The 10,748-nt window shown below is 38.5% G+C and overlaps 1 pseudogene; it reads left to right on the top strand.

The window, feature by feature from the left end:
- Positions 1–7,707: 7,707 nt before the first annotated feature.
- On the top strand, positions 7,708–9,039 carry LOC112928201 (keratin, type I cytoskeletal 18 pseudogene; annotated as a pseudogene).
- Positions 9,040–10,748: the final 1,709 nt, after the last annotated feature.

Below are 10,748 nucleotides of genomic sequence, written 5' to 3'. Positions count from 1 at the left end.
CAGAGTTGAAATACTCTGCATACAGAGACAAGGATACAGAGAGCCTGGGAGGAGGATCCAGAAGAAGGATGAGATTGATGAGTGCCCACGGGGAAGGATGAGAGGAAAAGAGAGACTAAGAGATACAGAAGCTGAAAGGGAGTTGCTGGGAAAAAGAGATGTTCTGGTCCAATAAACATCTGCTGAATGGATACATGAGAGTGTGACGTGTATTTAGAATGTGAAGTTTTGCGTACTAGAAAAATCCTCAGGAAACCATGAAACCTTCAGGAAGATACTTATTTTCATTAATGTCTAATAGAGCAGATTGGAGAAGGATAGATGACTCATTCAGCAAGGGGGAAGCTGGTACATGGGAGCCTACTCCTTTCCCCTTTTGGGGTACATCACGTGGACACTTGACCAAATGTTACACATAGAACCATAGTGATTTTTTTTATAGATAGTACCTATTTTGATTGGCCAGTGCCAACATCAAATATTTTTAATGTCTCTGATAATAATGTGATAGAATACATGTGATAGCACAATATGATAATACAAAAAGAAATTTGCTAAAATAAATTTGAAAGAGAAAATAATTCCATATGAAAAAGCTATCTGGGAAGAAGAGATTCATCACATAAAATGAACCAATTAGGGCTCCAGTCAGTAAGGGCTTCTGGTGTTCAAATATCATGAAATATTGGGATCATTTTATAAGAGTTTCTAAAATTTATATTCCAGGCTATTGTTATATATTCAATTATGTTAAACACATACTCATTGAGGAGATATGTTGAGGCTGTACCCTCAAGGATCTTATAATCTAGAGAAACAAATTAATATATAAAAAATAAAAATAATGTGTTAAAACATATAAATGCAAATGCTTTTGAGTCTTAAATAATCTGAACATTAGATTCCAAAATAAATAAAGTCATGGAAACAAAATTGAGACAGAAAAATAAAAACCTCAGTAGTTTAAGTAAAGATAAAGGCAATATATTGTCTAAGAATACTAGCTGGAGCCACCCCATCCATCAAGACATCCACAGCAGTAGTGGACCTACTATAACAGTAAGACATATGCAGCCCATACATGGGACACCACTGGAGCACCTGGCTTTGGTGTCTAGGGTATTATTATACCTGTGGGCTTCAAGGATGTTTCCTAAATAAGACCACTCTTTCAAGAGCATGAGAAATAGCTAAACATACACTCTGAGGAAGTGGGATTTATTTCAGGAATACAAGGATGGTTAAACATCTGCAAATCAATCAATGTGATATACCACATCAATAAAGTAAAAAATAAAGATCATACGATCATCTCAACAGATGCAGAGAAGGCATTTTACAAAACCCAACAGCCATTTATGATAAAAACAAAGTGGGTATAATGAACTACACCTCAACATAATAATAAATATGGATAATAAACCCATAGCTATCATCATACTCCATATTCAATGGTAATAAGCTAAAGTTTTTTTTTTTCTAAGATCAGAAACAAGATCTGAAAGCTCATGCATGCCACTTTTATTCAAAATAGTATTGGTAGTTCTTGCCACAGCAATTAGGCAAGAAAAACAAAATTATCCAAATTGTAAAAGAAGTAAAACTCTCACTATATGCAGATGACATGATACTATATATAGAAAACCCTAAAGTCTTCACACACACAAAAAAAAACTATTACAGTAAATGATTTCAGTAAACTTGGAGTATTTAAAATCAATATACAGAGGAGCATGTGGATGGCTCAGTGGTTGAATGTCTGTCTTTGGCTCAGGTCTTGATCCTGGGTCCTGGGGTCATATCCCTCATCAGGCTCCCCGCAGGCAGCCTGCTTCTCCCACTCCCTATGTCTCTGCTCCTCTCTCTGAGTCTCTGAGGAATAAATAAATAAATAATCTTAAAAATAAAATCAATATACAGAGATATGTTGCATTCTATACACTAATAACAAGCTATCAGAAAGAGAAATTCAAAAAATCCTGCTTATAATTGAATCAAAAAGAACAAAATACCTAGGAATAAATGTAATCAAGGGAGTGAAAGACCTGTACTCTGAAGAATATAAGAGAATGATGAAAGAGATTGAAGACACAAATAAATGGAAAACTATACTGTGCCCATTGAATGGAAGATTTAATATTGTTAAAATATCCTTACAATTCAAGGAAATCCACAGACTCAGTGCAATCTCTACCCAATACCAATGGCATTTTTTTCACAGAACTAGAAAAAAATACTAAAACTTCTCTGGAACCATGAAACCCAAATAACCAAAATAATCCTGAAAAAAGAAGAACAAACCTGGAGGTATGTTCCCAGATTTCAAACTATACTACAGAGCTATAGTAATCAAAAGGTATGGTACTGCCACAAAAACAGACACATAAATCAATAGAACAGAACAGACTACTCAGAAGTAAATTCATGCCTATCTAGTCAATTAATCTATGCCAAAGGAAGACCATCCAATAAGAAAAGACAGTCTCTTCAATAAATGGTACTTGGAAACTGGACAGCTACATGCAGAAGAAAGAAACCAGACTACTTTCTTACACTAAACACAAATATTACCTCAAAATGGATTAAGGACCTAAATATAAGACTTAAAACAAACTGTAGAACTCCTAGAGGAAGGCATGGTCATTAAGCTCTTTGACATCAGTTTTAACAAAATATTATCTGGATCTGTCTTTTCAGGTAAATATAACAAAACCCAAAACCAGTGGAACTACATCAAACTAAAAATCTTTTGCACATGAAAGAAAACCATCGATAAAACAAACAAACAAACAAACAAACAAACAAACAATCAACAGTCTAACAAATGAGAGAACACATTTGCAAATTATGTATCTGAAAGGGGTTAACAACAAAATATGTGATAACTCATACAACTCAATATTTAAAAAATCCACTTTAAAAATAAGTGGAGAATCTAAATAGACATTTTCCTAAGTAAGATATACACATGGCCAATAGTTATATGAAAACCTATTGGCCATGTAAATATGGCTCAGCATCACTAACTTCAAGTAAATGCAAATCAAAACCACAATGAGATATCATCTCCCATATGTTAGAATGGCTATTATCCAAAATACAAGAATTATAAGCATCCACAAGGATGTGAAGAAAAAAGTGCCCCCATGCACTGTTGGTGGGAACGCAGCTACTATGGAAAATAGTATGGAAATGCCTCAAAAAATTAAAAATAGAACTACCATACTATTAAAAAAATTCCACTTCTAGGTATTTACCTGAAGAAATTGAAAACACTAATTCAAAAAGATATATGCATCCTTATGTTCATGGCAGCATTATTTACAATAGCCAGGCTATGTAAACATAAGTGTCCATCAATCAAAAAAGATGTCATTGATATATATGTACACAAACACACATGAAATATTATTCAGCCATAAAAACAAATGAAACGTTGCCATTTGTAACAACATACATGAAAGTAGAGGATATTATGCTAAGTGAGTTAAGTCAGAAAAAGAAAGACACCATATGATATTCATTCATGTGGAATCTAAAAACCAAAACAACTAAACAAAGAAAATGAAACAGAAACAGACTCATAGATACAGAAAAAATGGTTGCCAGAAGGAAAGGGGGTAAAAAATGGAAGAAATAGGTGAAGAGGATTAACAGGTACAAACTTTCAAATATAAATAAGTCATGGAGATGTAACATACAGCATTGGGAATGTAGTCAATAATACTGTAATAACTTCATACAGTGATAGCTGGTAACTTATTTAATGTATATAAATATCAAATCACTGTGTTGCACACCTGAAACTACTACAATATTTTATATAAATCATTCTTCAATTAAAAATAAGAATACTATAATACAACCATATAATTAAGAGCTCTACCTTTAGAGCTAGATGCTCAGGTAGAGGCTTTGACTTAGTCACTAAATGTGTGACCTTGAGTAAGTCACTAAGCCCATCTAGATAGCAATTTGTCTTTTGCACAATGAAGGGTAGGATAAGACCAAGTGTTTCATATATTCTGCAAAATGGCCCTATGTGGTGAGACAGTATCCATTTGGCAAAACTGTGTGTCCTCCATTCGCTCTGCTAACCGAAGCAGTCCTACTTTTCTATATTCTATATGTTAGGAATCTGTTTCTGTTTCGTTTGCAAGTTTCTATCACTAAAAATGGAACTAAATTTCCTCTAAGTCATGTTGTAGCTCATAATAGACCCTGACATTTCTTAGGGGAAAGCAGTCAGAGGTGAAAACTAGTAAATGTGTCCATGAAAGATCCACTTTTTCTTTAGGATATAATGTCTTTAGGATATCAACTCCCAAGGAAATCCTTTTAGGTTGAGATTTGTGCTACATTATATATTTCTAAAACTTTCCCCAGCTGTTCACATTCACTTGTTTTTGTTTTTGTTTTTTCTGCTAGGATTAAACCCCTCAATTGCTCTTTTACAGATTTCTAACCGATTAACAGCCAGGATTTCAAGCCAGCAGAATCCAATTAACATACTTAATATATCCATCAATTATTAATTTAATTAAAACATTTAGTAAATTGCCATCACTGTACCCAAAGCTGGATGAGTATCTTGAATACTTTGGGGAAGTCTGGATTGCAACATAGACATTTTTTTTGTATCTCTAAAGGCCTAAAACTGGAAGACAATAAAATGGCCTGTTCCTTCCTTCCTTTTCACTTTCAGATAATTTGGAAAAGTTTAGCTCCTCCTAAAAAATTCAGACTGCAAATTGGCTTTTCCAGTGTCAACAGTTCTTTCAGTTTTCAACCATACACTTAATTTCTCTAGATAACTACTATACCCTTAATTCAGAAATTCTTCCTTATCTACTCATCATGACCTCGTCTTAATAAACCAGTCTTGGTTATGTTATGCTATGCTATATAAAATTAGGTAAGGAAATGACATTAGTTGTTAAATTTCCAGTCTAGTAAATAAGTAATACAAGTCCCACTTTTTGATACCTTGCCCTCCCACATAACAGACATCACAAATCAATGACACCACAACTTCTCCTTTCATTTAAGACTTGTTCAGCCCTGTCTTATCTTTCTTTTCTTTTTGAAACCCTAAAACCACTTTTACCAAACACCGTATACTGAAACTCCTCCTTGGATGCCATGTCTAGATTCTCATATTCCTCTTCTATCACTCTCAACTAAACCTAGACATCATAATACTTTTGTGTCTGATGAACACAAACTTCACAAGCCCAGGTAGAAGAAAAAAAATCAGCATAGGTCAGAGCTTCAAAGGAGCAGTGTGGACTATAATAAAGCTCTTTCTTCCTACCAAGCCCCCTCTGACCACACCCCACTTTATCAGGGCACTCCAACTCTCCTTTCTTCAGGGTCACTCTCTTCCTAAAAGCTTAAATGTGGGCAATTACTTGACAGAGCAAGCCAAGAGTGCAGTAATCACCTCTATTGTTACTCCCCGTCTCCTCTGGGTAGATGTTAATTATAGCTTTTGGAGGCAACTAGTAAAGTAACTGGGGTAGGGAGCCCTGAGATTAGGTGGATTGACTTATCTGAACTCCTCTGGTTCTTTCCAGGACCTGTGCTAAATGGGGTGAGAAATTTGATTAACTCTAAAGCAAGGCAAACTATTCAAGGAGATGATTTAGCAAAACAGGAGTATAGGCTTCTCAGGTAAACTCCGGTTCCAATCTGACCTCTGCCACCCACTAGCCCGAGGACATTGGCCAATTCTGTTTCTTCTTCTACAAGACAATATTAGTAATTCTTTATCACATGATTGGTGAGACAAATTTTTAAAAATATTTTATTTATTTACTCATGAGATACAAGGAGAGAGAGAGAGAGAGAGGTACAGACACAGGCAGAGGGAGAAGCAGGCTCCATGCAGGGAGCCTGATGTGGGACTGGAGCCTGAGACTCCAAGATCATGTCCTGGGCCAAAGGCACGTACGTGCCAAACCACTGAGCCACTCAGGGGTCCCAAAATAAATTTATTAAATAAGACTCATTCATTCATTTCATTCATTAAATGAAATCTCATTCAGTAAATGAGATTATGAATATAGGGTTTCCAGCACATTCCTTGGCAGAGAGTCATCATATAATAAATTTGTATCAAATTCTATCAACATGCAACTTCAAATAAAGATATGACAAGTTGGGATGCCTAGGTGGCTCAGCAGTTGAGCATCTGCCTTTGGCCCAGGGTGTGATCCTAGAGTCCTGGGATCCAGTCCTACATCGTCTACCTGCATGGAGCCTGCTTCTCTCTCTGCCTATGTTTCTGCCTCTCTGTTTCTGTGTCTTTCATGAATAAAGAAATAAAATCTTAAAAAGAAGATATGACAAGTTTTTCTTGTTAGCTAAGTGTGTCAAAGGAACAGGAATGCCTAGACACACCAGCAGAATCACAGTGGATCTCAAATTTTCTCTTGGGATATGATGAAGATAAAGGTTTTACACAAATCTTCTACTCAATAAATTAGTTATTTTTCTCAATTCTAACATATTAGTTTTAATAAATTCTTACTATTCCTGAAATTAGTCTTAAAACTGATACTTACATTTAGCATGGTACTATAACTTTCTCTTGAAAGTTTGTCTTAAAATCCACAGGATGTCTTATACTCAGGGATGTTTTAATTACATAATTAAGTGAAATAGTATTATTAAAAAAGTATCATCTCCTTTAAGAAATGAGCATAGCTATGCTCCGAGAAGCCTAAAAGACCTGGTTGACTGTCCCAGGTGTCACCAAGTTTTTCCTTCGAATTTTTACTTTGTCCTTGAGTCTCTCTCACTTTAATTCTTTACTACATCCCTACCTTCTAACTACTATTTTCTGATCACTTGTTATGTTCCAAGTATAGTGCCAAAGGCCTTATAAAGCTCATTTTATTTTACTGCTTACAGCTCTAGAGGTGTAGGAAATTAAAGGGGTGGATGTGGAGGCTCTGATTAAAACACTGAGGTACAGACAGGTGAAGTGACATGGTTCTATTTTATAGTATCAGAGATGGGGGTCAAGTTTAGGTCTGACACTGAAGCCGTGATTCCCGAGCTTGACCAAAGTTCCTTGATGATAAGAAAAGGGCTTTACAAGGAAAGCAGTACCATAGTCCCCAGTAGGGATAACCTCAGAGATAGGGCATAGTGGAAAGCAGAAGAGGGTGCTGTCAAAGTAGCTCCAGAGAAGGAAAATTAGCAAAATCAAAATATACATTGTGTGCCTTAACATTATTTTTGAATAAATATACATTTATTAATATACTATACATTTATTATTTTGAATAATATACATTTTTAGGCTCCATGGAACATAACATGCAAAGGAATACGAGATTGATATTATATAGAATGTATTTAATATATTCTCTATATTTTTACACTTTAAAAACAATAATTGATTAAAATTCATGGTGGAAAATATTTTATTGGGGCCATAATTCAAAATGGGAAGTTTCATCTTTTAAACTATGTGGATGTAAAAATACTTCTCTAAAAACAGTAAATGATAGAAATGTTAAAACAGAAAAAAAAAGAAAGAAAAAGTAAAGCAAAAGGAAAAAAACTACAAAAGTAAGATAAACAAGCAATAACTGGCAAATATTCATATGTTATATTAACTACATTTAAATCACTTACCTGGCCTGGCCCAAGCCTGAGTCCTGGCCTTCCGAGTCATACTCTTGCTCTCTGAGCAGCATGAGCTTCAGCACCCTCTCCACCTTCTCTTCCATCTACTGGTCCCTGGACTCCGTGCAGTCGCCCAGCCACCGGGTCCGGCCGATCAGCAGCAGCGCGGCCATCGTCTATGCAGATGTGGGGGGCTCTGGCTCTCAGATCTCCGTATCCTGCTCCACCAGCCTCAGGCGTGGCTGGGGGGGCTAGGCGGCCCCGCCGCGGGAATGGCCGGGGTTCTGGAGGGCATAGGGGGCATCCAGAGCGAGAAGGAGACCATGCAAAACCTGAATGACTGCCTGGCCTCTTACCTGGAGAGGGTGAGGAGCCTGGAGGCTGATAATCAGAGACTGGAGATGAAACTCTGGGAACACCTGGAGAAGAAGGGACCCCAGGTCAGAGACTGGGGGCATTACTTCAAGACCATCGAGGACCTGAAGGCTCAGATCTTTGCAAGTACTGTGGACAATGCCCACATCATTCTGCAGATTGACAATGCCCATCCTGCTGCTGATGACTTCCGAGTCAAGTATGAGATGGAGCTGGCCATGCACCAGTCTGTGGAGAGTGACATCCATGGGCTCTGCAAGGTCACTGATGACAGCAATGTCACTCGGCTGCAGCTAGAGACAGAGATTGAGGCTCTCAAGGAGCAGCTGCTCTTCATGAAGAAGAACCACGAGGAGGAAGTAAAGGGTCTACAAAACCAAATCTCCAACTCTGGGTTGACGGTGGAGTTGGATGCCCCCAAATCTCAGGACCTCAGCAAGATCATGGCAGATATCCGGGCCCAGTATGATGTGCTGGCTCAGAAGAACCGAGAGGAACTGGACAAATACTGGTCCCAGAAAATGGAGGAGAACAACACAGTGGTCACCACGCAGACCGCTGAGATAGGAGAAGATGAGATGACCCTCACGGAACTAAGACGCACTGCCCAGTCCTTGGAGATCAACCTGGACTCAATGAGAAACCTGAAGGCCATCTTGGAGAACAGCCTGAGGGAAGTCGAGACCGCTACATGATGCAGATGGAGCAGCTCAACAGGGTCCTGCTGCACCTGGAGTCAGAGCTGTCCTAGACCCAGGCAGAGGGGCAGTGCCAGGCCCAGGAGTATGAGGCCCTGCTGAATGTCAAGGTCAAGCTGGAGGCTGAGATTGCCCCCTACCATTGCCGGTTGGAAGATGGGGAGGACTTCAGTCTTACTGATGCCCTGGACAACAGCAACTCCTTGCAGACCATCCAGAAGACCACCACCCGCAAGATCGTGGACAGCAAGGTGGTGTCTGAGACCAACGACACCAAAACTCTGAGGTGTTGAGGCAGCAAAACAGGGTACCCTTTGAGGAGAAGGAGGCCAATTAAAGATTCAGAGGTCAAAAAAAATCACTTACCTGTTGCATCCATAAAACATCTCCACTCACATGCTTTATTCTGACAAAGCCTACAGCAACTCCAAGCTTTTATTTTCCTAAGAGGTGCTGGCTTATAACAGCTGTCCCAAAGCAATTATCAGTACTCTCAAATTTTTCTCAATTTGGACAGTAAATTATACAGTTACCCTAATATTACTCAAGCTTTGACGTTTTAAAAAATATTAAATTTATTTATTTGACAGAGAGAACAAGAGAGCATAAGCAGGGGGAGCAGCGGCAGAAGAGGGAGAAGCAGGCTCCGCACTAAGCAGGGAGCCCCATGGGCCTGATCCCAGGACCCTAGGGTCATGACCTGGGCCTAAGGCAGATGCTTAACTGACTGAGTCACCCAGGTGCCCCTACTCAAGGAGTTTTGACTTTTTATGCTAACCCTGCCAATTATAAACCATAAAATATTTTTTATTCATCAGATTCCTTTAAATGGCAATCTCCCCATACGTACTAGTAGAAATGGTATCATAGTTCACTTTTCAACAAACACCAGGGAGTTGCAGAAAGTTACAAGGTAAGCACAACATGATGACTGCCTCCTGCTACAAGAGTTCCTCCTCCTGAGAGCGCCTGCTAACTTGACCCACAAAATATATTAATTCAGACTCCAGTGAGGATTGAAGAGACAGTGATGGACATTCTGACAGGATTAAAAGTGAGTGCTCATGGCATCTTATTATATTGGTAGAGTTTTCTCCTAGAAGCATGATTTTCACTTCCAAATATCACCTTAAAGTGTGATGTCTTCTTCAGAGCACTGAGTAATCCAGTATTGTGCTTTGCACCCCTCCAGATTTATCTTCCATTACTTGGGACTGTGACACTTTGGGAGGAGATGTTCTGGGAAGAGCAAGCCTTTTCTATGACAACAAATTGCTTTCCACTGCACCAGGCTTCTTGGGAAGAGAAAGAAGTGGGCTACCACCACGGAGAGGTATTGGCTGTAAATTATCTATCAGTAAAATGTCTCTTAACAGAAAACATGTCTGGCCAACCATAATATCTGCATTTTTTTATGACTGAATTATTCCTTTGGACAAAGACTTTTCTCCCCTCTAGGTCCAGATGTAGCCCGGTAAGAGCTTTTAGTGGTTTTTATTAGGCACCCAGCATCCATCTTTCTTTTATATGCTCTACATACGCTCAGGATGCTGTGCTTTTTATATACGATTCAAGGAAAGGTGACCTTACCACCTAAGTCAAGTACAGATTTAATTGGTCCAAGCAAGCAGCCCAGAGTCTTTTCTGGATGATTGATAGGAGTCAGAGATGACTCGTTTGGAATGAATGGAAGGTCTCAGTCAATGCTTTGTTGATGGGGTTCTTTCTCTGTTTGGGTGTCTGCATCTATCTCTTTGTCACCACAAAATAATCAGGATTACAATGAAGTGAATTAAAGAAGGCAGAGTGGAGACAAGGAAAATTCTTGGGTCTGTGGCAGTATTACTAAGCCTAACCTACCTCTGAACTTTGAGTAACAGACAAAATAAACATAACGTTGTTTATGTAGATTTGAGTCAAAGATTTTGTTTCTTTCATCCTAGAGTATGGACACTGATTCAGTGTTTGGGGAGGCATAAGTGATTGATTTCCTTCACCACGGGAGGTGAAACAGTCTCCGTGAATGGCAGCAACATC

This window comes from Vulpes vulpes, chromosome 4 (assembly GCF_048418805.1).
Source record: "Vulpes vulpes isolate BD-2025 chromosome 4, VulVul3, whole genome shotgun sequence".
NCBI lineage: Eukaryota > Metazoa > Chordata > Mammalia > Carnivora > Canidae > Vulpes > Vulpes vulpes.
The sequence above is the reverse complement of the archived record's forward strand: the minus strand, read 5'-3'. Positions and strand labels throughout refer to the sequence as shown.